Source organism: Columba livia, chromosome 2 (genome assembly GCF_036013475.1).
Source record: "Columba livia isolate bColLiv1 breed racing homer chromosome 2, bColLiv1.pat.W.v2, whole genome shotgun sequence".
Classification (NCBI taxonomy): Eukaryota; Metazoa; Chordata; class Aves; order Columbiformes; family Columbidae; genus Columba; species Columba livia.
Genome location: NC_088603.1, coordinates 158,519,061 through 158,546,963, shown reverse-complemented (window position 1 = coordinate 158,546,963; position 27,903 = coordinate 158,519,061). Strand labels below are relative to the sequence as shown.

Below are 27,903 nucleotides of genomic sequence, written 5' to 3'. Positions count from 1 at the left end.
CACGTCCAGTCTTTCACCCCCTAATGTCCCCAAGTCCTTCTCCACAGGGCTGCTCTCCAGCCCTTCATCCCCAGTCTGGGTTGACACCAGGGGCTGCCCTGACCCAAGTCATCTTTGTCATTTTCTTTTTCTTCTTCTTTTCTTCTTTTTCTTCTTCTTCTCATTTTTTCTTACTCTTCTCCTTCTTCTTTTTTCTTATTCTTCTCCTTCTTCTCCTTTTCCTCCCACCACACCCACCTCACCCCGTGAGCCCCCACCTCATACTCGCTCCTTACCTCGCCCCCTCCCCTGACCCTGCCCAATACCCGCCTGGTCACGCCCACCCATAGCCCCGCCCACCACATAGCTCCTCCCCTCCCCCCCTTATCCCCGCCCCTTTCCCCGCCCCACGCTTCGCTCCTCATCCCGCAGACTCCTCCTCATTGGCTCCCCGTCTCTACGTGCCGGAGCGCGGGGGGCGTGGCTCGGCGTGGGCGGGGCCGGGGCGGGGGGCGCGGGCGGGCGCGGAGCGGCGGCGGCGGCGGCAGCGGCTGCATGTGCGGGGCGGGGAGTGGAGCGGGGCTGGGCGGGCGGCGCGGAGCGGAGCGGAGCGGGGCGGCACGGCCGGAACCGGCGAGCAGGTCAGTGCACCGGACGGGCGCGGCGGCGGCGGCGGCGGGGGATGGAGGGGGAGGCGGCGGCGGCACGTGGGGCCGCCCGCGCAACAATGCGGACGGGGTGGGGGGGGAACCGTGTGCCGCTCATCCGCGGAGCGGGGTGATCCCCTTCCCCGGGATCGCGGCGGAGGGAGGCCGTGCGAGGAACGATCGCGGCGGCGTGCGGGGGAGGCCGCGCAGCTGCACGCTGCCGGCCCGGCGGGGGTGGGCGCCGTGCGCCGCCCTGCGCGGTGCGATGTCCCCGGAAGCCGGCGGTCCGTGCGGGGAGCTGGACGGTGCGATTAGCCCGGGAGCTGCATGGGGGCCTGTGCGCGGGGTGCCCGGTGCAGTGACCGCCGTAAGGGCATGGGGAGGGGGCTGTGCGCGGGGTCGCCGGTGCAAGAGCCCCGGGAGCTGCAGGGGCGGCCATGCCCGGTGCGAGAGTCCCGGGAGCTGCAGGGGCGGCCGTACGCGGGGTGCACGGTGCAGTAACCCGGGTAGCAGCACGGGAGGGTCATGCACAGCCTTGCACAGCGCCCTTACCCTGGTAGCAGCAATGGGGCTCAAGCAAGGCTTTGCACAGTAGCAGTGGAGGACGGGGTGGGTGATGCACGGTGCAATAACCCCGTGGAGGGGGCCGTGTGCGATGCTGCAGCCACCCACCCCATCGCGACACTGCAGGGTGCTGCAGGGCAGCTCTGAGCAGCCGAGCACCCACCAGGCACACAACCCCTCCTCTGGGTGCGACACGGGGTGCAGATCAGCGGGCATGAGCACTTGGGGGCTCTAAGGGGCCTCACCACCCTCCCTAGCCGGACGTAGGGGCCCAAGGGGGGAAACACATACTCTGTGCTGTCCAGTCTTGCCATCCCAATGGACGTTTCCCACCTCTTTGCAAGGAAATAGTGTTGAATGCATGGGGCTGCGCTCGCTGCATCAGCGGTTGCAGCGGTGACGGCCTGTCCTGGGCCATATTTGAGCGTGTTTCTGTTAATAATAGGGGGGCCCTATAGCAGGAGGGCACCCCATGTAATGCCTTCCTCAGCCATAGGTAAGGTGGATTTTGCATGCGACTGGAATTACTAATCCAAGCAATTAGCTGGAATCTGGCAAGTTTGCACTGCTGCCAATTTCCAGTTAATTCAGTTATGGCTTCAGCTTTCTGCTCAAAGGAGCTGAAACGTAAATGGGATGACTGAGTGTCTGGAGCTGCTGGGTTGGTTTTAAGTGCATCCTTCTTGCTAAAGGAGGATCAGCAAGAAAACAGAGCTTTAATGAAGCCATGTATTTATTGATAGCGCTGGAAAAAGACTAACGTGGATTAATGGGGCTGGTGACTTGTTGTATACTCAATATCATTAATCTCCCTATCCTGTTGTGAGCTTGATTTAAATTCCACTCTTATCATGATTTCTAATTTTTTGGTCATATTGTTGCTAATAGCATATGTTGAAAATACTGCAGGTTGATTAAAAGCTGGAGGGGTTTGTACATGCACAAATATTCTGCCCCGATATTTATATACATCCAGGAACTTAATAGCACGTTGTCACTAGGCTTCAGAGTTAACCAGGTGCCAGCTGGCCGGGACTTTTGCAGCACAGCCCCTGACACAGCTGCTTTTTGGGGGATGTCAGATGCTTGTAGCAGCCGCCAAATTTGACACATGGACAAGCGGAGGAAGAGACTTTTAACCTTTGGTAAATGCTTCAACCTGAAATTTATTCCTTTGGGAAAGCGATACTTCTGGTAACTTTTCACGGGGCTGAAAATAGTCGAGTCACCGGAGCCCCACGTGTGGTTGCCCCGTTGGTTCTGCTTACAGCCTGGTTGCTTGCAGAAGCAACAATCTTTTGTTGAAGCTATTTTCATTTTATTTTAATGTGTGTCTTGATAGCTCAACAAAATCACTCTCCTCCTTCCAGTCAAGGCCGGTCCCTGATGAGAAGCATCCGCTGGGATCGGCCTCTTAAGTGCATTTCTTTGATTTGACGGCAGAAGCGCTCACAGAAATGTCAAAAAAAACCTGGCGTTTTAGGCGCATTTCCAGCTTAATCATCCCCTGCGAGCGATGGAAATCAGCGGCTTGAAACCCAACAGCGCTTGATATTAAAATAGCAAACAGTAAACATTGGCTCCTATCAATAACTTTAATTATGGTTTGGGTTTTGTTTTAAATAGACACATGTTGCCATAGGGAAATGGAAGTTTAGCATCCAGACGTGCTCAACGGGGTGGTAGCGTCTTTGGACGTGGCGTAACGTGCTTTTGTAGTAGAAATTAGAATAAAACCGGGTTTTAGCAGTGCGGCGTGCTGTTGCATGAGGAAAACTGCGAATATTTTGGGCTGAGACCGCGTGGTTTCTGGGCACCGTGTGCCGCAGCGTGTTGGCGGACGCTGTTCTTCGGACAGGGAGAGCGAGTTTTACCGCTCCGGAGCTGAAACCCGCTGGGGTTTCCAACCATAAAACAAAGTGCAGAGGAGGCACAGTGTGTGCCAGTGATAGCCAAACTGAAAGCAAGAATAATCACCCACGAAAGCTTTTTTATGTTTTCTGATCATTGACAGAAAAAGTGCTGATCTGCGGGTGTGAAGTCCCATGTTCGCTACACGCCGAACCTAGAAAATGCAGATTACGGTGTATGATAAGAGCATGCATGGCTCCCCTGCACATTTCGCATCGTTTTCCCCTCTGATTTTATTTTAAATGAGAGGGACGCAGCACCCCTCGCTCCATTAAGTGTTCATTTTTTGCCTCGTTATGCCACTTTGTGAACACAAGATTCCTGTGGCCAGGAGCCCTTAAAATTTCAACAGCTCTACCTATAAATATAGTTGCTGTGAAAGGCAATCTGGCTTAAAAAAACATAAAATAAATAAAAAGCCAGGCTCTTTTTTTAGTCCCTCTGTATGTACCAAACTTTAGTGCAATGCGTCTTCGGCCAGGCAGTGAAGGCAAGGCAGCGTGGAGCACTGAGTATCTTAATTTTTGTTAATTTATGTGAAGAATGGGTGCAAGCAGATTAAAAGAAGATCATTTTTGTTGTCTCAAAGGTTGTAGGGGGTGGGATGATGAGTATGGCTTTGCACAGCTTTTTCAGAGGGACTTTTGCTTGGTCTCTCCACAAGGCGATGCGGGAATAAACCTGAAGCATCCCTTGTGTGTGAAGTGGTGTCCCGGGTGAAAATTAAAGCAAAAAATTAAATTAAATTAAGAAAGGGGAAAAAAAAGCCAGCTGCCACCTTGCCCTGGAGGTGTCTGGGCTCACCTGGCTGCTCTGATGCAATTGGGAAGCTCAGGGGCTGGTTTGGGACGCACCCAGGGTTGCCTGGGGACAACCCGGCCCCAGGAACACGTGCGGTGTGTTCTCCACGCCGATGGGAACCCCCCCACCACAAGCCCCACATGATAGTGGGGTGATGGCTACCATGCACATCATGGAGAAGACACCTCTGCTCGCAGGGTCGGAATTTAGGTGGAAAACCTAAAACGAAGGGTGGTTTTGCGGCTTAGTGATGCTTCTCAGCGTGCCCCGCGCTCACACGACAGAAAATCCACCTTTGCGTCCGGAGCGTCTTTGACACGAAGCCCTTGGTGCAGTGCAAAAAATAAACCCACTGGGGGGCTTTGGGGATGGGGCACGGGCTGGAAAACGGGCGAGGATGGGACGGGAGGTCTTGACGCGGGGAATTGCTGCGTGTGCAGTTGGGCGAAGCGCTGAGCCGGGGCTGCAGACAGGATCCACACGTGACCGTCTGAATTTCAGATCATTGCTGGACCACTTTGCCAACAGCCTTCTGGCGGCTCATCAGCTGCAATATCGCTTCTCTTCCTCCCTCCCTTTTTTGCTTCTTTTCTTTCTTTCTTCCCCACCCTGCCTGATCTCCGAGGGATGGATATGACACAGAGGGTGGCTGCAGCTGCGCGGGGTCTGTAACTAAATGAAAGGCAAGTTTCTTTTGTCCTTTTTTTCTTTAATCTTAAAAACATCTTTCCTGCGAGTCTCTTGTATCTGAGCAGTTTGCATGTCAGGTTTATTTTCCCATGACACAGAGTGATTACAGGAGGGGGGGAAAAAGGAGGGGCTGGATGTTTTGGGTTTTTTTTTAAGTGCAGACCTCTGCAGAGGTATCGTAGCCGATCGATGGTAAACGTTGCTCTCTCTCATCTTGGTGATAGTTCTCGGCGATTTCCTCTTTTACGTCACTGCAGTTAATAAGATGTTTAACTGGAGAGCTGGGGGCGATGTGGCGCGTTATCGTGTTGCAAGGAAGGGGGGGGGATGACGAGTTCCCGCACAGACTTGTGCTGGGGGAGATCGTATCAATGCAACCAGAACAGCTGGGTTTGGAGTTAAACGGTTGCCCTTCACCCTTAATGAACCTGACCTGGCTGCATCTAATTTTTTTTTTCTATTATTTTATTATGACTATGATTAATTTTCCTTATAACACTGAGAGCAGCAACTCAGTCCTCCCTATCAGCTGCATTGCCAGAGTCAAGGGTGCACCCCTTGACATTTTGAAGCAGGTTGTACATGCCTGGCTGGACTTTGATTTTTTTTCTTTCCCCCCTCACCCCGCCCTTTTATTTTTCTTTTATCATAGAATAGTTTGGATTGGAAGGGACCTTCAAAGCTCATCCAGTCCAACCACCCTGCAATGAGCAGGGACATCTTCACCAGCTCAGGTTGCTCAGAGCCCCGTCCAGCCTGGCCTGGGATTTCCCCAGGGATGGGGCATCCACCACCTCTCCAGCCAACCTATTTTGATTCCCTGAAGCATTGCACAAGACCACTTGATGGCTTTTTTTGTGGTGATGTTGGGGTGACAATGCAGGTGAGGTGCTTGCGGAGCCAGGATGGTCACTGCCTGCATGTTTTGAGTCCCGTGCATGTCTCCAGTTGATTATAGAGTTAATAAAGCATCGCCGTCGAATGTGCCTTGACCAGAAATAGCGTCCCTCCCCGCCGCGGTTTGCAAGGCCAGCTCGTCGAGAGCGGGTGAGTTGGTCAATAAATGCTCCAAGCTGCACCCTTGGGAATTTTGCACCAAAATGGAAACGCCTGTGTCCTTCAGCCCTTCCCTCCTTGCCAAGTTGTTTTCTTCCCCCCTTCCTTCTCCAGCCTGCCACTCAAACCCTCTTCTTTCTGCTGTGTTTTTCCACAAGTGTCTTTCAAGCGTGACAGCAGGGAGAAGAAAGCCACAGGTGCCGTGACATGGGGGTTGATGCCTATCAACCCAACCTTTGCTTGTGGCTTTGGGGCCCCCTTGGCTTCAGGTGACTTGGCTGGTGGCGTGGCACAGGTGGGTTCCCATCCAGTAGCGGTTGGGGCCACCTCTACCTGTCGCCAGACCCGTTCCACCTGCCTGCACCACTTTCAGGGCTACCAGCTCATCTCTAGGGTTTGAGTCCATGTGGCCAGGGTGACCAAGATGTCCCTGTGTAGGTGTGGAGTGCAGAAGGGCTCCTTAACCCTTTCAGGGCAACAGGGTGGGCAGGGTGTTGCTGAGGTTTTGCAAGAGAAACAACCACAAGCTCTGGTGGTGGCATCTTCCAATCTTCAAACAGGACCTATCACTTGTAGCCATAGGATCGTTTCAGTTGGAAGAGACCCTCAGGATCATCAGGTCCAACCATAACCTAACTCTGGCACTAAACCATGTCCCTAAGAACCTCATCTAAATGTCTGTTAAACACCTGACAACCCTTTCCATGAAGAATTTTTTCGTAATATCCAATCTAAACATAGTCCTGCCAGCACCGCAGGCTTCCATTGGTGATTTTGCTCTATAATCCTTTTTGTTGTTAAGAACAAAATACTTCTTAAAAAGCAACGTGCCACCACCACGTTGGGACATTGGCTTGTTGGTTTTGGAGGGTCGCAGCCTCCCAGCTCCGCTCTTGCTCCAAGGAAGAAGCAACACGTTTGGGTGCAGTTTTAAGCCCTGGTGGGAACAGGGTCTTAAATAACCCCACTGCATCCAAGGTAAGCAAGCTCATGCCCTTAATGCTGAATTGTTAGTTTTTCTTGCTTCTGCCGTGCACAACAACCTTGTCCATGCCGCTCCTGCAGCCTGGGGTGAGGGAAGATTAGGGTGCAACGCTGGGCATTGCCGGCCCAGCACATGTCCCCGAATTGGGTGACCGCTTGGGGCCCCCTTCATGTGAACGGGGTCAGCAGCTGGGAAATTGCAAAGTGCCTCCCTGGTAATTCCCAGCTGCTGTTAAAGCGGCTTTAAAATAAATTCCCTCAAAGAGCAATTCCAAGTATTTGAGGGTTTGAACTTTTTCCGGAGAAGGGTTTTGGGAGCTGCCGGCTACCGCGCTGCGCCCTGGCATGCCGGGGAAAGGCACTGAGGAAATTGCCTTGACCATCCCAACCTCTAGAAAACACTTTTTTGATGTATACATTATACTTACTAGCTGTGTGTGCAACACAGCGATCAGAAATGGGGTGCTGCTGGAAGCAAAGCTTGCCTTAAACTGGGAAAAGATGGGTTTGAGGAGCAGTGTCCTGGGTCCAGGTAGTGCCAAGGCTCGGTGACCATCGCCATGGTGTCACACCTGGTCGCCAGCTCTTACCCCAGCCTGGCGCCCCTTGCTGAACATTCCTCGGCCGGCTCTGCTTGGTAACACGGGCACAACAGAAAATAAACTGCAGTGAGCTTTGCCCTTCCAGAGCCCCTGACTTGCTTAAAAAAAACCAACAAAACACTTTGGAGCAGTGTGGTCTTTTTCATTTTTTTCTCATGCTTATGAAAATTCTCATACCAAACCAATAACCTCCCCTGCCCCTGGTTCATTATTTTTTAAGGTGGCATTAGCGGGCATTTAAGGGGAGGATTGTCCGGCCCAGATTCTCAGCCTCTGCGTCCCCTCCTTTCCTGCACCCTATCAGTGCCAAATTACAACTTATGTGGCAGGCAGAAAAACAGGGATTTTGGTCAATAACCAGGAAAATTTATGTCATCCCCACTGTTGCCCAGAGAGGTGGTGGATGCCCCATCCCTGGGGACATCCCAGGCCAGGCTGGACGGGGCTCTGAGCAACCTGAGCTGGTGAAGATGTCCCTGCTGGTGGCAGGACAGTTGGACTAGATGACCTTTGATAGGGATGCTGATATCAGGACCACATCCAGGTGGGGAGCTTGCACCTCTGAGTGCGCATTCAACAGGTTTGGGGATGAGCAGAGCTGGTTTGGGGGTAAAACAAACCCCTTTTTGTAGCAGGGCTTTCCTCCCTGTGCACCTTTTATTGCCGTAGCACATCTGCTTCCAGCTTTAATCGATTTTGTTCATGGGCTGTCCTTTACTCTGTCACCTTCTTATTTAACTTTCTATCGTGTATGTAATTCTTTTTAATGTATTTATTTCTGTGTGGACGTGGCAGAGCTGTCTCCTGAGGTGGGAGAAAACACATCTTGCTTCTTAAGGACAAGTAGGGAAACCTGCAAATTGCATAGGGAGGTTTGCCATGCACGGGACACCAATGGGTGCAGTCCCAGCACAAAGTCGCATCCACTGGACCACACACTTAGTTTTTTTTCTCTCCAAAACTAATCCCTGCAGCCCCTCGGGCTTTTTTGTTGTCGTTGTTTTTGTTGTTGTTGCTCCTCTCTGAATTCCTTCTAATTTGCAGGCTCACTGCCAGCATACAACGCGCTATAAAAAGGGGACTTGTTCTTCAAGCTTCCCTCCGGTACAGAGCATTTGCACAAATAGCAACACGCTTGACAAGTAGGTCTGATTCCCCCTGCTATTACCGAAATGCTCGTTAGGGCGCCTGGGGAGTAGAGCCGCTGTCTTAAAGCAAGCCAAGCTGAATTACACGGAGGGCCCCGAGCCCAAATCCCAGCCAGCGTTTAAGCTCCTGTCAGCTGGAAAAACAGAGCCGTGCCTTTTTATTTTTCTCCGTGTGTAGCTTCCTTGTCTCCAAGAGCAAGCTGATGCGATTTGCATCCCTCCATACCCCGCCGATGCAGGTACAGTGGGCAAGATGCAGCTGGAGGAGAATACCCACATCCTGCTGAAGCCAACCCTGGAGTCACCACTGATTTTTGGCTGGTCTGGAGACTGGTCTCCCCCACCGTTACAGGCAGCAGCGATGTAAACCCCGTGCCAGCTTCCTTCTTAAAACTAATGAGCCATTTGACCCTGGTGAGTCCTCTGGGAAAGCTGCTGCCGGAGTCTTGCTGCTTGCACGGATACAAACTGCTCTCATTTCCAGCTTATATTTATTTGTGGATGACTTGTACCCATTTGGCCTTGTTCTTCTTGTACCCATGCTGGCTTTTAGCTCAGATGGCTCTTTTCCCTGCTCTGGTATTTCTCCTCTGGCAGGCTGTACCGAGTGCCGTGGGTCTGCCAACCTAAATAAGCCCAGCGCTCCTGGTTGAGAAGGGATGGAGGTGGCATAAGGGCATCCATGTTTCCCCATCCTGGTGGTGGAGACAGCCCCAGTGACTTTAATTTGCAGCTCATCTTCCCAATAACAGAGGACAATCCACTGACATCCTCAGTAGGGATGGTCCCAACCTGCAGAAGGACACCCAGACCCTCTTCCCATAACAAAGTCTTTTGAATTCAAAGCCATCACCTAATTAGCACACTCCTCTTTTGCAATGCAAAAATCATTTTGGTGGAGGTTGAGGGTGTTTTTTTTTCGTAATACAGCCTTCAGTAACACACTTTTGGTTGGCAACCTCGGGTAGTGGCACGACCGCCGTGCTAATCTCATGCTAATCTCAGCCTCGCTCTTCTGAAGCAGAAGTTTCCCATGCCAAGTGCTTTGCTCAAAGGCTGAAGTGGATTTACAACACTTAAGTTCATCAGAGCTAAATATGCAAGCGGCTCCTCACCGCAGGTCCCCTTGCAGATGTGCTGGACTGTCCGGGATGCAGTATATTATAATTCAAACCGTACTGAGGGGGTTTGAGGCTTTGTGCATGAAACCTTGCGAAATTCTGCACTCTGGGTGATGGCTAAGAGCCTGCTCGGGTCTAGGAAGAGCTGCAAGGTGTTGACTTTCCCCACACCCCAGTTATGATAATTTTACAGTCATATTTCCCCCACCCATTCTTGTCCATGCCACATTCAACATTTTTGCTGAGGGTTTCGTTTGCATCTGGATTCTTTTGTGCACCTTCTTTGGAATCTCTGTGTTTATTCCTGGTGATGCTGAGATTCTGGTTTGCCTGTCCCAATTCGGACCCCTGTCTTCTCCTGGGTCAGGCGGAGCTTGGCTGGTACCATCGTTGGAAAGAAAGATGTTCTGGGTGTCTTCAGTCACCAGCTCCGTAGTTCCTCCAAGTTTTCTTTTAGTTCGGAACCTATTTTTGTTTATTTTGTTTTCATCCTACCTAATCTAATCTGCATCAGCATCTGTCTGTTTGAGGCAGGATTTTATATTCCCCTGCAGTGTGCTTCCATCACGCTGCACCCTCATTAAACCACCTGTAAACTGGTATCATCACGGAGGAGCTGGGCTCTGTGGTTATTAGTGGGATTATTCTCGTCTCTCGTGGCTCTCAGCGAAGCTGCTTGGCTGGTGTAACACAATTCCCCCAAACACTCGTCTCTGCTGTCGGGGAGGGCGATGCTAATACTGAGCATCAGCAGCAGCTACTTGGACGAAACCAGCCGCGCCCATCTCATCTTTCCACATTAAGTGATTTTTAACCCTGAGCTCCTCTTCTTCAAACCGTGGTTGTCTAGTACATCAGGTTGGGCATTAACTTTCCACCCCGATGCACGGGCGGGCATCGCATCCCATGCTCGTCTGCGCTACAGCTGGTTTTGTTTTCTCCATCGTGTTTCTTCACGACCTAAACCAGCATCCATAGCTTCCAGCACTCATGCTGGGTGCAGCGGGGTGTTTTCTCCCTGCAGTCCATCTTCCACGTCCCTCTCTCCCCGTTTATTTGATTTCTTGCTGTATTTAAAGCCGGTGGTGGTCAGTGTGTGTTTTGCACCCTCCTGCTCCTGTTTATTTCTTAGAAACGAAGGGGAAGGAGCCACAAGAAATAAAGAGCCTGAGGTTTGAGGAGTGCCTGTTTATTTGCCAAAGTTAGAAATGCAGTGGCTGAAGAGGACAAGAGGAAATCCTCAGTGCAAATGTACCTCAATTAAATTCAGGCTTGCGTAAGTCAAAACCTGGGGGGGGCCATAGCCACAGCAGCTGGACCAGGGATTTCCTCCTGCTGCAGTTTGAGGTGGAAGTGTTACCACTGCCATTAGTACAAGTAACATCTTAATTTCACCTTTTGCATCTCATTTTTGCACCCTCTGGGCTGGCACTGGGTCCACACTGGTGCCCACCTCATTTTTTACACTGAGGGTGGTGAGAGCCTGGCCCAGGTTGCCCAGAGAGGTGGTGGATGAACCTTCCCTGGAGACATCCCAGGCCAGGCTGGACGGGGCTCTGAGCAACCTGAGCTGGTGAAGATGTCCCTGCTCATGGCACGGGTGGCACTGGATGAGCTTTGAAGGTCCCTTCCAACCCAAACTTTTCTATGGTGAGGTGGCTCAGGTGCCAAAGCCAAAGATGTTCTGAAGCTCAGAAAGGACAAAAATAGGTGTCTGGATCATTCAACAGGGTTTGAGAACCCCTTAAGATTTTCTCCCTTGGAAGGAGCAATTGCCAGATGAAAGGGAATGTCTTTGACCAGGAGTTTTGGAACATCTGTTTTGAATTTCGCGCCTGCGTTTGGGGAAGCGGGGAAGGCTGCTCGCCGGGTTAATGGTTGGGCAAGGCGGAGAGTGTGCCTCAGGGGATACGGCTGGTTGCTTACGAAATGCGTCGTGACACCAGGAGCAATTTCCACATCTCCTCCTTGTATTTTCAATAAGTTTTCCAGAGCCCCATCGCTGGGCACGAGCTGGATTTCAGCTCACGGGAGAGCAAAGGGCTGTCTCTGCACAAACCAGCAAGCCGGGGGATGCACATGCGGTTTTCTTTTTCCGTTTTGCCCTTCCTCGCTACAGAGGAGGCATTGGCATGTAATTACTGCCAGTTTTAACCCAGCCAGACCAAATGTCTTTCTGGCAAAGGCACATACAACAGGAGCCAAAGGTTATTGCATGCCCTAAATAAAACCATTGCAGCCCTGGAGCCTCACCCAAGCCCAGTCTGCAAAGCATCCAGGACCAGCTCAGTTCAGTTTTCCTGAGCCAGGAAGACTTGGTTTGATGGCAATGACCCATAACTTCATTTTTTTTTCATAGTTTCCCCCTGCAAAGCCACCTGCACGCTTGTGGCCGCCGTGGCACCTGCCAGCAGCAGCACATCTGGCCAGCGTTAGCAAGCCCACTCTGGGATGCGCTTGGTTCAGGGTTTTCTTGCTAAAATGGTTAGCAGCTCTAATTGAAAGCAGAGGCGGGTGAAGGCACGTCACACGGACGCACACCCTGGCGGGCATGCAGGGCTCGGTCTGGCGCGTGGCTGTCACCGGCGTCACCGCGAACCGCTGCCAGATGCAACCCAGTGTCCCAGAGGGGCGGATGGAGATGTCAGGCAGCACGCAAGGTCCCGCTTGGCTTGGAGGAGCCACCTGGTAGCCAGTACACCCCACCGGGCCTTTCTTCCAGCTACTGAAGTGGGATTTACTCCGAAATGCAGAAGATTTAACTTTCTGTCACTGAGCAAATACAACCCAAAGTGATGCAAATGTATGACCTCACCCAAATCTCAAGAAGAGGTAAATATTGCATCACTGAGCTGGCTGTATCCTTTGCCCCAGTCTGAGACGCTCTACCAGAGTCAATCCTGCTGCAGGGAGGAGGTACATGATGGGAAAGGCTTTCTCCTTGCCATCCAGTTTAATTATCGGTGTCTCGGCGTTTGCAATGTGATGGACTCTTGTCCATCCCCCGTCCAAGGCCGCTGGCGTCCCCGCAGAGCTGCCAGCAGGGAGGAACTGGGTTTCACAACCAATCTTTCCACACTCCCACAAGATTACTGGAGGGAGAGGAATGCGCCGGAGAAAATATCCCAACTGCTGTTAAAAGGCACAGCTTTCTCTGTTCCTTTCTGGGACAGCCATTCCTAGCAGTGCCCACTGGAGCCAGCCCCGTGTCACCTCCCCGTGTTACCCTGGGGTGCCTTTACCCTCCTGGCCTCCCTTGTGTGTGCAAATAATCACAACTGTGATAAGCAGGGTTGTTTTTTTTTTATGAAGAAACTCTTTGCTTTTCCCTCCTGGTGTTCCTGAGACAGAGCTCAGTCACTTTATATCTGGACAATAAATCTCCAGGCTCTCCAGAACACACCCTCCACGCAAGGCAGTAATGTCTCTGAAATAATGGGCCTGCCAGATGCTTGTTCTGTCTGGGTGAGGAACACGCCAGCCGCTTGCAGCATCTGTAAATCATTTTCCAGGAGGACCCAGGCAGTGCAGGAGTCTGGGTCAAATCGCTTTTTTTTCCCCAACCCTTTTGAATCTCGGTGAAGGTTTCTGGGCTGCCCGGAGCAGAAACTTCTGTGAGCTGTGTCAGCCTGTGGTGAAAGATGCATCCCACACATCTCGGGAGGAAGGTGGAGAAATCTCCTCCACAGTCTTTCGGCTTCTGTAAGGCATGAAATCCTCGCCAGCAAAGGTTAAGATAGTCTATTTTTTCTTGGCCTCATGCTTCAAGATGCTGGGAGCATCAGATGATGAGATGTGGTCCTGGGTGGTGGAGCTTGGTCTGATTTGATGTTGGGTCATCTCTTCTTGGGTGATGGGACAACGAAGCTGGTGAGAGGTCTGGAGCACAAATATTATGAGGAACAGCTGAGGAAACTGGGTTTTTTTTTAGTCTGGAGAACAGGAGGCTGAGGAGAGACTTTATGGCTCTCTGCAACTACCTGAAAGGAGGTTGGAGCATGGAGGGGGTTGGTCTTTTCTCCCAAGTAACAAGTGACAGGATGAGAGGAAATGGCCTCAGGTTGCGCTGGGGAGGTTCAGATTGGGTATTAGGAAAAATTTATTCCAGGAAAGGGTTGTCAGGCATTGAACAGGCCGCTTAGGGAGGTGGTGGAGTTACCGTCCCTGAAGGTGTTTAAAAGATGTCTAGATGAGGTACTTAGGCACATGGTTTAGTGCTGGACTTGGCAGTGTTAGGTTAATGGTTGGACTGGATGATCTTAGAGGTCTTTTCCAACCAAAACGTTCCTGTGATGTGGAAAGGGCAGAAAGTGGGGATGACTTTCTCCAATATGCCTTCTCTGTTGGGTCTTGTGAGGCTTCACAACCCCAGTCCACGTGTTTTGCTTCTGGCGAGAACACCTACAAGTTCTCTGGAGCAGATCTTGTTGCATCTGGGGGTGATGGCTGGGCCGTTGTACTCACCCTGGTTTCTCTCCCAGGCTAATTACGAACCTCTTGGATTCTCTTAGGCGGCTTTGGCAGGTGCTCTGCTTTTCTAATTCCGGTGCTGGGGAGCCCCAGCCACAGCCATAAAGTTTTCCCGGGCTATTAGAAAGCGGTTATGCTCCTTGCGTGTCTTTTCATTACCGGAAGCTGGTAAGTGGACGGGTCCTATACAAATAAACTTCTCAAGGGCAGGGAGTAAAAATATCCCTGGGCTCGTTCGGTGGAAAAAGATTAACTAGCGTGAGCTCTATGAATTGCTGCTGACCCGACTTTGTTGACAAAATACGGTGTTATTAATTGGAGTTGCAGGCAAACCGCCTGGGGATGTTTAAAGGAGCTCATCCATCACAAGGGCTGAGATCTCCCTGGGAGAAGATGTGGCTGGGATCTTTGGAGATACACCTGGGGTCTTGGTTGTAGCTCTGGGTTGGGGTTTTGTTGGTGAGAACAAGGTGTGGAGGGTTTTCAGTCTCCTACAGTGGCCACAGGAGCACGGGGATTCACCGATGGTGGAGCTGCGGCAGTCAGAGAAGGACAGGAGAAGCCCACTGAGAAACCAGGCCCTAGGTCACTGCTTTAGGGTGAGGTGAAATGGTCTCTGTTGACTATAATGAGAGTCCTGAGTCCCTAAATCCAGATTTCTGGTCTTAAGCTGGATCCTACCCATGGCATCACTGCTTTGGTAAGAGCAACAGCTTTGTGGTGAAGGTGAAGTTCAGGAGGGTGACCTGTGCTGCTCCCAGTGTGGTCCCAAACCTCAGCAGTTGCTGGGTGCCACGTTGCTGTTGGAGATGCTTGGTGTCACCATGGCATTTCTCTGGCCCAGTGGTTTATTGTGGACCACAGCGGCTGGTACCTGGCCCTGGGTGCCATCACAGCAGGAAACCATAGAATCATAGAATGTCCTGAGTTGGAAGGGACCCACAAGGATCATTGAGTCCAACTCCTGTCCCTGCACAGCACAACCCCACAGTTCACACCATGTGTCTGAGGGTATTGTCCAGTCTCTCCTTGAACACTGTCAAGCTTGGGGCCGTGACACCTCCCTGGGGAGCCTGTTCAGTGTCCAGCACCCTCTGGGTGAAGAACCTTTTCCTCATGTCCAACCTGAATCTCCCCTGGCACATCTTCCTGCCATTCCCTCGGGTTCTGTCGTTGGTCACTCAAGAGAAGAGTTCGGTGCCTGCTCCTCCTCCTCCCCTTGTGAGGAAGCTGTAACTGCAATGAGCTGTCCCCTCATCCACCATGGCGGCAGCTTCACCGACAAACTCCAGAGCCAGCTGCTCCTATCGCGGCCGGCGAGTCTGTTCGCAGTATCTCACGGCAGCACATGACGAACAGCTTGCTTCCCTCGGCCTGGAAGCGAGCAGAAAACCCATGCTGGCGCTGGCCCAAGACAGAAGCGATGGGAATCCTCCTCGACAGCGTGACAGTGAACGCTCGTCTCAAGCGGGGCCGGTGCTGGGAGGCTCTCGCCCGACGATCCCGTGGCAGAGCTCGTTCTTGTTGCTGGAAGAACTCGCCTTGGGCTGCGAAGTTTCCTGCATCTGCGTGACTAAGAGGGCTGGAAAGCACCTCTGGTGCATGCCAGGGTGCTGGAAACAGGGCTGCCAGCAAAATAAACGTGTCGGTGCGTGTCTGCTGTGCTTTGAGGAGGTGGATAGCATCTAGTGGAGGTGGGCAAAGGGGCTGTACCCTCTCCTCAATTTCCTTAGAGGGCTGAAGGTGAACCTGTTTTAGCAGGTGGGTTGGACTAGATGATCTCCAGAGGTCCCTACCAACCCCAGCCATTCTGTGAATCTGTCACAAATGCGTCCGAGGTATGGTTGGACACATCTCATACAGGTGGAAAGTGCTCCTCACGGTTTGCCAGGTCCTTGTACCCCCACGGACGAAGCCTTCTCTCCTGGGATGCTCAGCCTTGCCAAATTCAAGTTGTGCCAAGCGAACATGAGCCAGTAGAGCCAACAAGAGCAAAATCCATACACCCGGTCCTCTTGCGCAGCCTCTCGGCTCGGTCTTGCCAGGGGTGAAGTGGCCGCAGGGGTGGAGAAGTCCATGGGGCAGGAATTTGGATCAGCTTGACCGTTCTCTGTAGAGGAACCGTGTGGCAAGCAGCCCACATTTCGCAAGTGGGGTTTTCCCATCAGGCTCTCCAGCTGCTATAAATAACAGGAAACGTTTTGTCATTTTCTGCTCTGGAGAAGGTCAGGAGCTGGATTCTGTGGTCTTTGGAGCTTTAATGAGGTTGGAGATTTATGCGGTGTACCCAGAAGTCCCCCAGGGCAGCCTGCCTGGGGCTGTCTGGTTCCTTGGGTGGAGAAGTCTTGAATGCCGGCCTTTGACAAAGTTACCTTAGCCACCCTTTATGAGATGTCATGTCCTGCTAAATCTTTCATGTGCTCTTCATCTCCAAGACCAGATGTTAACTCTTGGATTGCTGTAGAGCCTGTGCATGAGAGGTATGAATCATCCTCCATCCACAGCAAGAAAAGCTTCTACCATGGATCCCAGGATGGACACGGGGACACCAACCACTGGTCTCGTGAGCTCACTGGGAGCTCATCTTGCAGCTTCCCTGACTCATCAGCACTTGGTATTTTACTCATCGTGGGCGAATTCCCAAAATTTTCGCTTTTGCTCCGTCATCAAGGAAGCTGGTCCTTCCTGAATCTGCCCTGGGATTGATGGACCAGCCGTTTGACTCCTGGGTGGCTGGTCTGTGATGGCCAGACCATTGCACTTGCCACTATGTTCCTACCACAGGGACACAAAGAGTCCCCAACAAATGGTAGAAGACTCTAAGCAGCCCTCAGTGCAAACTGATTTTCTAGCTTTTATTCAAATTAGAGTATTCACCTTACAGTATCCCCTCAAACCGATACTCAGTCAAGCTCTACTCTAGGTGTACCTGCTTTAGCAGGTGGGTTGGACTAGATGATCCCCAGAGGTCCCTTCCAACCCCAACCATTCTGTGATTCTGTGAAACTCCCCATGCAGTGCTCCACCATTATCGGGATGTGCTCCTTGTGCCTGTCTCCTTCAGCCTGTAGGATCCTACAAAAGCTCTGGTTCTTCAAGGTTGTCATCCTCCATCCTTGTAGCTAGGATTTTGGTTGGCAACATGGTGCCAATGGGTGGTTGGAAAGGTCCTAAGGTGTAAGAATAGTCCCATGAGAAAAAGATCAAAATAATCAATTTCCAGTGCAATGGATGTACGCACACCAATGCTGGGGGTTATCCTACTATGTCTTTTAAATTAGGGATGTGACTGTCCCATAAGGGATGGGGAGATACCTCCAGAAGTTGGTTTGCTCCACAAACGTAGCAACTGCCATTTCTCTATCTGTTAATTAAAGAGGGAATGAAGTGCAAAGCCTGAAGGGTGCTTGTCTGGGTCTGCCTGTCACGGAAGAAAGTCACACATGTATTCTCTAACTGGTGCCAGTGTTGGGTCTCCAATGCGGTCATATTATTGCGTTGTGCATCTCCTCATTGCCGCGATGAAGAGACGGGGACGCAAACTCATGGTTTACCTGATTTGTGCTTGTGGCAGGATGGAAACCCAAAAAGCGAGCAGGACAATCCGGTCCCAAGAGTTTGCTCAGACATCTCAACAGCTTCCGTGGGTCATGGAGAGCTGCAAGCGTCATGTCTGCGCCCGTCTGTCACCCCATGAGCCGGGCAGGGAGGAGGCAAAGCCACTTTTTGCCACCTCTCCCATTTCCCCAGCAGATGCAGGAATGCTTTGATGTCCTCTCCCTCGGCCCCGAGCGCCCAGCGCCGGGATTAACCACCAGTCAGACCCCTCCGCCACCTCCAAATAAATCTCCTAAACTCAGGCAAGCCCCGCACAGCGGGATGCCGGCGTCCCCGTCTTGCAGAATGAGACTTAAAAATAGTTTCTCCCCTTGCACCTGCTCCATCTGAAGCCAAGACTGTGTTTTATTTTTACAGCCTAGATTTCCTGATGGTCGGCTCCTCTCGTGGAGCGTAGACAACAGGGACAAGAAGAAAAATTACCTGTTTCAGCGGTGCAAAGAAGGTGGGCAGCATGGAAAATGCTCACGTACGCATGGGTAGGAAGGAACCCTTCCTACCCTAACTTCTTCATCTGTAACCTCATGCCTTGAAACCAAGGCAAAAATGCAGCTCCAGAGACAGTCTTTAGAAAAATACAGAATCACATAATCGACTGGGTTGGAAAAGACCTCAGAGATCATCAAGTCCAACCCTTGGTCCAACTCCAGTCCATTGACTAGATCATGGCACTAAGTGCCATGTCCAGTCTCAGTTTAAAAACCTCCAGGGCCGGTGAGTCCAGCACCTCCCTGGGCAGCCATTCCAATGCCTGACCACTCTCTCTGTAAAGAATTGCTTTCTAATAGCCAGCCTACATTTCCCCTGGCAGAGTTGAAGCCCATGCCCCCTTGTCCTATTGCTGACTGCCTGGGAGACGAGACCAGGCTACAACTGGTCTACAGGTAGTAGTCACTGGCTACAACTGGCTACAACTTCCCTTCAGGTAGTTCTAGAGAGTGCTGAGCTCAGCTCTAAGCCTCCTCTTCTCCAGACTAAACAAGCCCAGCTCCCTCAGCCTCTCCCCATAGGGCTTGTGTTCAAGTCCCTTCCCCAGTCTTGTTGCTCTTCTCTGGACCCGCTCCAGCACTTCAATCTCTTTCCTGAGCTGAGGGGCCCAGAACTGAACACAATACTCCAGGTGTGGCCTCCACAATGCAGAGTACAGGGGAAGGATCACTGCCCTTGTCCTGCTGACCACGCTCTTTTTGATACAGGATATTTTGATCCTTTTGATACAATATTTTGACCCTTTTTGCATTTTTTTAGACATCCCTTCAAAGTATGGGACGGCTGAGAAAATTTAAAATGGAATTGCCTGTTTGTGAGAGTGTTATATCTGTCTCTAAGGGGTTTTTTGGGACTAAGTTATCATCCCCTGCGCAGATCTCTGTCTCAGCCCTGATTAAATGGTTTCAGCACAGCTGAATTATTTTTTGTGAAAGCCTGTGTGCTTACATTTTGTAAGCTTATTTTAAAACACGCGTATACAAGAGCAGGCTTATTTATAAGGCAGAATAGCCTGCTGTGTCCTTACCTGACTTAAGTGTCAAGGAAGCAGCTCTTTTTTACTTTTTACAAGTGCAGTTTAAAATAAAATACTGTTTTGACAGTGAACCTGCCCAGGAGGAGGTCAGGGCAAGGTCTTGTTTTCTGACTGTAAAAAGCTATTTTGCTTGTTTATGGAGCTTCCTCTTGCCAGCCGTCATTTTAGGTTAATCTGTTAATGACAGCTATAGGTAAAAAAAACCTTAATTTCTATTCCCCAGAGTCCTGGTGAGCCTGCATTGCCAAAATCCCAAAGTAGCCAGGATTCCCAGTAAACAGCGTTTGGGAACTTTCCATAAGTAAAGCAGGATTTGTTGCGTGACCCAACAAGATTTCTGGCTTCAAATCCCCCAGGGAAATACATAAGAAAGCCTTTTTGGGGGGTTCTTGGCATTTTCTGCTACTACCAGGAGGAGGGTTTTTATTCTTTATTCCTGGTTTTAACCATATGAACTGACAACGCCCTAGCCCGGTGGTGGGAAGGTGAGGAGCACCTTGTAGTGGTGAAGAAAGGCTGCAGGTGGATGTTGAAGTATGGGGAGTTGTAAAATATAGAATCATAGAACAGTCTGGGTTGAAGGGACCTTCAAAGCTCATCCAGTGCCACCCCTGCCATGAGCAGGGACATCTTCACCAGCTCAGGTTGCTCAGAGCCCCGTCCAGCCTGGCCTGGAATGTCTTCAGGCATGGGGCATCCACCACCTCTCTGCGAAACCTGGGCCTGTATTTTACCATCCCCAGTGTCAAAAATTTCTTCCTTAATGGACCTTAATGACAGGACAGGGAGGGCGAGGCGAACCTCAAGGAGCTGCTAATTTACACAAAAGTAAATTGAAGCTTTGACTGTGGGACATACAATTCGTCTTGCAGAAGCGAGGAAAAGCCCAAATATGTATTTGTGCTTATGCTTGGACATATTTTTCTGCTTCTAGCAAGCTTCCATGAAGCACCTGGGACTGGTGGGTATGAAGATGAAGACCTAGGAGGTAGAACGGTGAGCAGATGCTATTTACACTCAGGAAAGAGCAGAATAAGACATGGTGTGAGGAATGGTTTTCCGTCCGACAGAGCTGTAAACCAAAGCCCTGACCAGTGGTGGTTATTTAAAGACTCCCTCCTGCGATGGGAAGGTGCTTGGCCTATGTTCAGGCTGGGCGACTGCTCTCTGCAAAGCCAAATAAACAGCAGTCAATTGAACTTTCCACCTTGTGGGCTCAGCCGGATGCCTCATCCTGGGCCACGACCGAGCGTCTCGCCTCGGATGGGCTTTGTGGACAAACCTCTGTGGAGGATTTGGGGTGATGACCACATTTTGGGGTTGAGGGCTGCTTTTCCCATCATGTGAGGGACCTCAAGGGAGCATTTTGGTGCTGCTTGGAGCTGAGAGGAAACATCTGGGAAGGGAGGTCTCCAGGATGGGCTGGGATGCCCTACGTGTGGGTTCGTGTCCTCTGGTGACCTTGGGCAGGGCAGAGAGAGAGGAAATTATATCCTTTAATGCTAGATGTGTACTTTAGAAGCTAAATTTCCAAAGAGGAGTACAATCCAAGTAGCCGGGACCAGGAATCTTGTCTGTCCATCAAGACATGTTGGGGACGCGTGAGTGTGGTGACCATCTCATCTGCAGGGTGTCCATGAAGGCATCAGTGGTGAGATGCCCATGGTGATGCTTCCAACACTTTGGGAGGTTGGAGGTAGTTTCGCCTGTATGTATTTTGATGCTTTTACCGAGTTGTATTTAAGTGGTGCTCATCTCTCCCCACTTTTGACCTTTCCCTGGCAACCTGAGACGTTTCAGCAACTCACATGAACCCTGTGATGGATGCTCCTTCCTCCCATCCAGCGACAGCCCCTCAAGCCTGGGAACTTTTGCAAGACTTGGCAGTGGGGCTTTTGCAGGAGTGTTTCACACAGGACCCAAAAATATTGCTGTCGGTGCAGCGTCGGTCAGCGTGAACGCAGGGTCAGGTCCCTAAGAAATCAGACTGTTGACGAACAAGCTTGAGCGCATTCAAATGTTTCGTCTGATTTTCTTGGACTGCAAAGCTTCCGAGGGAGCCAAAGAGTTGGCTTCTCTTCTTATTGACTTTGCAGAGCAGAAATACAGCTGGGTTCAGTGAAATAAAGAAGCTGGAATTCTTGTATCGGTGTAGCAGAGGAGAAAAGGCTCAATTTGGAAAAGCTCAAATAAGATAAAAGTAAAAAGTCCAAAGTGGTGTGCCCTGGCTCTGCTGCTTGTGCTCAGCATCAAGGATGATCGCGCAGGTGTGGAACAGCCCACAAGGACCAAAACCCTTGCTTGACATCCCTCTGAATTTCTAGCAAAGGAGCAAATCCAGCATTTCTCCCGATCAAGGTCAACAGGGGGGTCCACGTGGGCATTGGGGAGCGCAGATACAAGCCGTGCCAGTACGCACCAGTGCTGAGCTGGGGCGAGAGCGCAGGAGACGTCGGACAGGAGCAGAGCATCGCTTTAAACTGCAAATGAACTCTGAAATGACAGCGAGCTTGAAGCAAACCCACGTTTCAGGCCATGAATCAGCCCTGGAAAGTGAGAGACGAAACTTTCCAACTTCAGTTCAAGTTATGAACTTATAAACTCCCAATTATCTGATTTAATGGATGCAAGCCAGAGACAAACATTTTTTTGAGGAGAGTGTGTAGGACAGCTTCCTGAAAATGAACTCATTGAAAAAGGCATGGTTTGGAGACCAAAAGTTTCACTTAAAGTCTGGTATTATAAAGCTGGATTCATCCCACATGAACATGTCTTGTGGATCCCTGAGCTGCTCTTGAGCATCCTCCGTCTTGTTGACCTTTGCTAAAACATAAGGCCTCAATAACAACCTTCCAAAAATCAAAGTTGAAAAAAATAGCTCATTTTAAGCCTGTCTGAATGATGGCAAACGTGCAATACATTTTGCACAGGACAGCCACGTAAGCTTACTCCTTTCCCGGAGTTAACAAGGCGGCAGCTGGAGTGTCCCAAATGTGGGTGCAAGATTTTGCCAGCCAGTCTTATTACTGCAGAATTTGGGGGGGAGACTGTTGCAGAATAAGGCTATTTTCCCCTGTATCCCTTTAAAATACTGATTTCTTTCCTCTATTACTTCAAAAATCACTGTCTTCAGGCATTACAAAAAATCAGAATATATGCCTAAAGTGCTGCTAGGGTTAAAATGGTATCGTACCACACAACTGAGCAGCAGTTCCTCCAGTGAGCTGCTAAAATTATCATCTGCTAAAGTTAGCAGAGATTTTGCCGAGCTCTTGTTTGTTTTATTGAAATGGACGGGTCAAGGACCGGGGTTTTATCAGTGCCCTGGCATCAAAGGGATTGCACCTATAGTTCCAGCTGCTGGGAATTCTCCTGGTCCTTGGGGCTGCCACCACAATCCAGGGGGATGTCCAGGACGAGCTGCTGGTGAGGAGGTGGTGATGCTGGTACCCATGATGATGCTCCTGTCCAGCTGCTGCCTGCAGTTGTGCTGGCAAAGCAGGCGAGCTCAGAGTTAATCCTCGGCATTAACCAAAATCTCGTATTCTTACCCCAGCAGAAGATTCATGTGCTGTACTGGTCACCTGGGAGTAGATTTGGGGCAAGTCCTCCTTTACGGTCGAGTTAGATGAAGGCTTCATGGGTTCATCCATCCAAATCCAGCTCACCACAGTTCTATAGGCTCGTGGAGGTTCAGCTGGAGAGTCTGTGCATCCAGCTTCACAGGAGAGGTCAGCTGGTCTTTCCAGTCCCCAAAGTCCTTCAGATGCCACCATCAGCTGGAGCTCAGGGGAAGTCCTGCTGTGTTTCTAGTAAATGCCAGCCCAGGGACAGCTAATGACGGCGGAGAGGATGTTCTCCATCTGTTTGACGCTTACGGTAGATGTGGGAACGAGGTGGGAAGTGTTTTATCGACCAGCTGATAAAAGAAAATTGACAGGGGAAATTCCCTCCTGGGAATGTCCAGTGGGGGAGTTTCGCACCGTAGCTCGGCATTTAATTACAGCGTTCATTTAGCAGCCCTTGGCTGCCCGTCCCTGTCCATGTGCCGTCCCAGTACAGCTGCCTGTTTGCAGGGAGATGGGGTGGGAATGGATCTAGATGAAAATCAACCTTTTTTTAAGTTATATATAATTCCCCCCTAAGGTGGGATCAGTTCCTGGTGCCTTCTCCGAAGTAGCCATTGACATCTCAGTGTCCTCAGGCTGAAAGGATTGAGCCCAAGCCAGGGATGGTGGCTGGAGGGGACATGCTTGGGGACATCTCTCTGCTCCCTCAGGCTGAACAGCGGTGGGACAGCCCATCCTTGGGCTGGTTTTGCTGTTGGTTGTCATGTGCAATGCCAAATTTAAATAATTTGTAAAATGGCAAAGCATCCTTTGTGCTGGCTGCTGTGTGTACTCTGTGCACTGCTCCTGTAGGGTGCTGTAGCGTGTTTTTTCTCTGTAGTTAAAATAGTACAAATTTCAGCATGGAGCCAGGTATATTAATAGGAATGCCCTCATTGTAGCTGCTTCTCCATACAGCAGGAGCTTATAATGGGGAATTGATCCACCACTGAGTCAGCGCTGGGTGTTTCTGCAGTTCTGCAAGGTCTCTGCCGATTTTCCTCGATGCTGCGTTTTCTGCTTGCTGCAGCCCAGCTCTTTAGGAGCAGCATGAAAAAGGAGATGGAGAAAATCCCTCCCCAGGGTGCAGCTGTGACGGTCGGGGTTGGGAATGGCTGGCTGCCTCCCTCCCAGGCTGAAACCAGCTCGAGTGCCCCTGGGAGCGGGGAGGCTGGGACCACCCTGGCCTCCTCTGGCCACATCTCAAAGCAAGAATTTAACCCGGTCAGCCGAGTCATTTCTGACAACCTCTGTTTCCAGCAGACCAGGAACACACAAGATAGGTCCCACGGCTCTCCTATGGAGCCTTTATGTGTCCCTCATATGTGTGGACAGACTTTTTGGCAGGGCCTGTTGCGATAGGACAAGGGGTGATGGTTTTAAACTAAAGGAGGGGAGATTCAGGATGGACATGAGGAAGAAATTTTTTACACTGAGGGTGGTGAGAGCCTGGCCCAGGTTGCCCAGAGAGGTGGTGGATGAACCATCCCTGGAGACATCCCAGGCCAGGCTGGACGGGGCTCTGAGCAACCTGAGCTGGTGAAGATGTCCCTGCTCATGGCAGGGGTGGCACTGGATGAGCTTTGAAGGTCTCTTCCAACCCAAACTATTCTATGATTTTGTGATTAGCACCCAGTGCCACTGAGCAAGGAGTCCAGGTAAGGGATCGGTGGTACCTGGTGAGCGCGGTGGGGCCAGAGGGCACAAAGGATGGTGGTGGGGCAGACATCCAGGCACAGTCCCATTTTGCTTGTGGCCCATGCAGCTGGTGATGTTGAGGGAATTCTGCCCTGTGCTCTTGCTTCCAGCAGCAATGCCCCATGGCAAGACAGGGCTGGTCCCACCGGCTTTGCAGAGCTTGGTCTCCAGGAGCTTCCAGTGGGATGGGTGCCAGAGCCTGGAACAGGCTGCCCAGAGAGGTTGTGGAGTCTCCTTCTCTGCAGACATTCAAACCCACCTGGACACATTCCTGTGTGATCTGCTCTGGTGACCCTGCTTTAGCAGGTGGGTTGGACTGGATGATCTCCAGAGGTCCCTTCCAACCCTAGTTCTGTGGTTGGACCGTCACCGGGATGAGGCTCCCTGGGTTTGCTTCTCCCTTAGGTTTTATATGAAGAGCCTTTCCCCTGCAAAGCAACTTTGGCTTTTTTTTGTTATTAGGGTTACTTTTTCATGCGCCTCCTTTGTCTTTCCTCCCGCTGAGAGTCAGAGCCATGTGCACCTCCAAAAACATTTACTATTATCAATAGCTGCCTGTTGGCTTCATCATAAATGCTGAATATGGGATTGCAGCTTGATTTATCCAGGGAAACTCATTTGCTTGCAGCTTGGTTAGAGCCTACTCCAGCACAGCAAGGGTGGCCAGGAAATGCCACCCACGCCGGGGTGTCAAAACGCCTCTGAAACCATCCGGGAGCGGAGCAGAGCGGAGCAGCTTGCGTGTCTCCAGGCCATTAAAGCTTACCCCTGGGGCTGGGGAGGATGTGCAAAGCAGGGATGAAACGTCGCGTCCTGCCTGTCCCATCCCTGCTGGATCCGGCCGTAGGAGCTGGGGAAGTTTTCCTGCCGAGCAGGCTGGGGAGGCTTCACATCTCAGCCTTTATTTAATTTTCAAGTGATAAAAGCATCGCTTCCCTGCCCAGCGCGTCTGAGCAGCCAGCACATTCAAACGCTTCCCTTTCTGTAGGGAATTTGCATTTCTCTAAAGGCAACGCCGGTTTTATGCAAATACCCTGATGAAAGAAAGTCAAAGCCCAAGTGTGTTCATGAGTAAGCGTCGAGCAGTCAGACACTCTCTTGCAAACCTGTCGGTGTTTCGGGGCGGAGAAGCACAGCGTTGCTGTCTGCGGGTTCCTCTGACCCAAAAAGCGCCGTGCAATGACTATTTCACCTCCACGTTGTCCAGAAAGGTGCTTTGGGGTTGCAATGTCCAGCTGTTTTATTTGTTTTTCCTGGGTGTACCATTCTGGTGGGACGTGGCATCCCCGCTTGTTGCGGTGTTCACATGATGCTTGGCAGCGGCATGTGATAGGATTCCTGCGTGTAAACCTTTAATCTCATTTTTTCTTCTCTTTCTGCCATTCCCCTGAGGACACGCTCCTTCTCCTTCAGTACTCTCCATCGTGGCCAGTTGAATTTTGCTGCACAGCCTCCTCCTTGTTTTCCTTGCTGGGATGGGGACCATATAGCAGCATCTCTGACATCTCCTATTTGGAGCAGTTTTTTGCTCATGCAGATTGTTGCAGTTTCTCTTTCTGAGACGTTTAGAGTGTTTGCTGCTGGCTTCTAGAAAGCTGCTGCTAGAAATCCCTCCTGTGAATAAGAGGCATATGATTAGATGTCTATTCATCTCATGTATTCAAAAGACAGTTCATTTAAGGGACAAGAAGCACCAGGATCTCTATAGTTTGCCATCAGTTCCTTTTTTAGCCAGTTTTGCCTCAAATAGTGGCCGGGAGCAGCCTTGGCGTGCCAGAGCGTCACTGCGTTGCAAGTGAGGATGTGGTTTAAAACGTACTCATCTATAGTGCTGGTAACTTGTTTTCTGCTTATGGTTCATAGCCTGGAGGGAAACCAGCCTGACTGTAATGAAGAAACCCATTTTTGCAGCCTAAGACCATGTCCCAAGCTGCAGCATTGTACGACTCCGGTCTAAGGAGTTTTCACCCCATTTCCCTAATGCTCAGAGAGTTCTGTTCCAGCAAGGTTTTTCAATCCCTTGGTTAATCTCAAATCCAGTTTGGACCCCACTCAGTGAAGAGGCAAACTGGGAGCTGGTGGAAGCCAACATGAAGAACCCAGGGAAAGGTCCATGGTGCCACCTGGCCACCCTGGCCTTCGGGCAGTAATAGAATCAGAGAATGATGTGGATTAGAAAGGACCTTTAAAAACCATCTAGTTCAACTCCTTTGCTGTGAGGAGAAACATCTTTCACTAGATGAGGTTACTCAGAACCCTGTCCAGCCTGAGCTGGAGCAGGGATGGGGCTTCCACAGCTTCTCTGGGCAACCTTGTTCCAGTGTCTCACCACTCTCTTCATAACAAATTTCTTCCTTATGTCTAAACATATCTTCTTTCAATTTAAAACCATTGCTTCTTGTTCTACAGGCCTTGGTAAAAAGTCTTTCTTACAGGCTCCCTTTATATAATGAAAGGCTGCAATAAGGTCTCCCCGGAGCCTTCTGTTCTCCAGGCTGAACAAGCCCAACTCTCTCAACCTGTCTGATCAGCCCTCGGATCATTTTTGTGGCCACTCTGGACCCGCTCTAACAGGTCCGTGGGTTTTTATTGTACTGGGAACCCCACAGTACTCTGGGTGGGGTCTCATGAGAGCAGAGTAGATGACCTGCTCATTTTGATGCAGCCCAGGGTACGGTTGGCTTTCTGGGCTACAACCATGTGTTGCTGGGTCAGGTCCCATCTTTCATCCCACACTACCTCCAAGTCTTTCTCCACAGGGCTGCTCTCAGTCCATTCGTGATACCGTGATACCTTCAAGCTTATCAGCTGCGCCACTGAGTTTGTTGTCATCTGCAAATTTCCTGAGGGTGCACTTGATCCCGCTATCTGTGTCATTAATAAAGACATTGAAGACCATATTGAAGTACCAGTCCCAGTATGAACCCCTGATCGACGCTGCTTGTTACTGATCTCCATTTAGATGTTGAGCTATTGACTGCAGATCTTCAGATGTGATTGCCATCCAGCCAATTCCTTATCCATCAAATAGCCCATCCATCAAACCCATTTCTACAAATCCCTGATGGCCACTGATTAACGAGCCAGAGGAAGCCACAGACACATTCTCTGCTTTTTATTTCCATGCAAGATGCACTTCCAGGGGACTTTGAGTTTCAGGAGCTCCCCAGTTTGCAGACCCTGAGCAGCCCGAGCTCTGCACTGGTTTAATGTCCTTCCTCCAAAGCAGTGCTCGTTCCTCCCTTCTCCTTCTCCCACTTTGGTCCCCCATCTCCCGTATTGACAAAGTGTGAATTGGGCTGAGGACAAGGGGCTATGCTTTACACACCAGGTGGGCTCTGCACAGCGAGTGGAGTCACCGACATCCCACCAGCAAGAACAGCTGCGACTTTCGGCATTTCATTCCCTTTGATCTTTTATTTGAAAGAAAACCACCTTTATTTGCTCTGCAAGCTCTTGCAGGCAGGGGACACCTCGGCGC

General features: G+C 50.8%; 1 protein-coding gene across 1 annotated transcript in view; it reads left to right on the top strand.

The window, feature by feature from the left end:
* The first annotated feature begins 467 nt into the window (after nucleotides 1-467).
* The window catches only part of PTP4A3 (protein tyrosine phosphatase 4A3), a 49,657-nt gene continuing 22,221 nt past the window's right edge, over nucleotides 468-27,903 (top strand). Inside the window, exon 1 of the mRNA XM_065054496.1 lies at nucleotides 468-620. The gene's annotated coding sequence lies outside the window, so the exon portion shown is untranslated. The remainder of the gene's footprint in view (nucleotides 621-27,903) is intronic.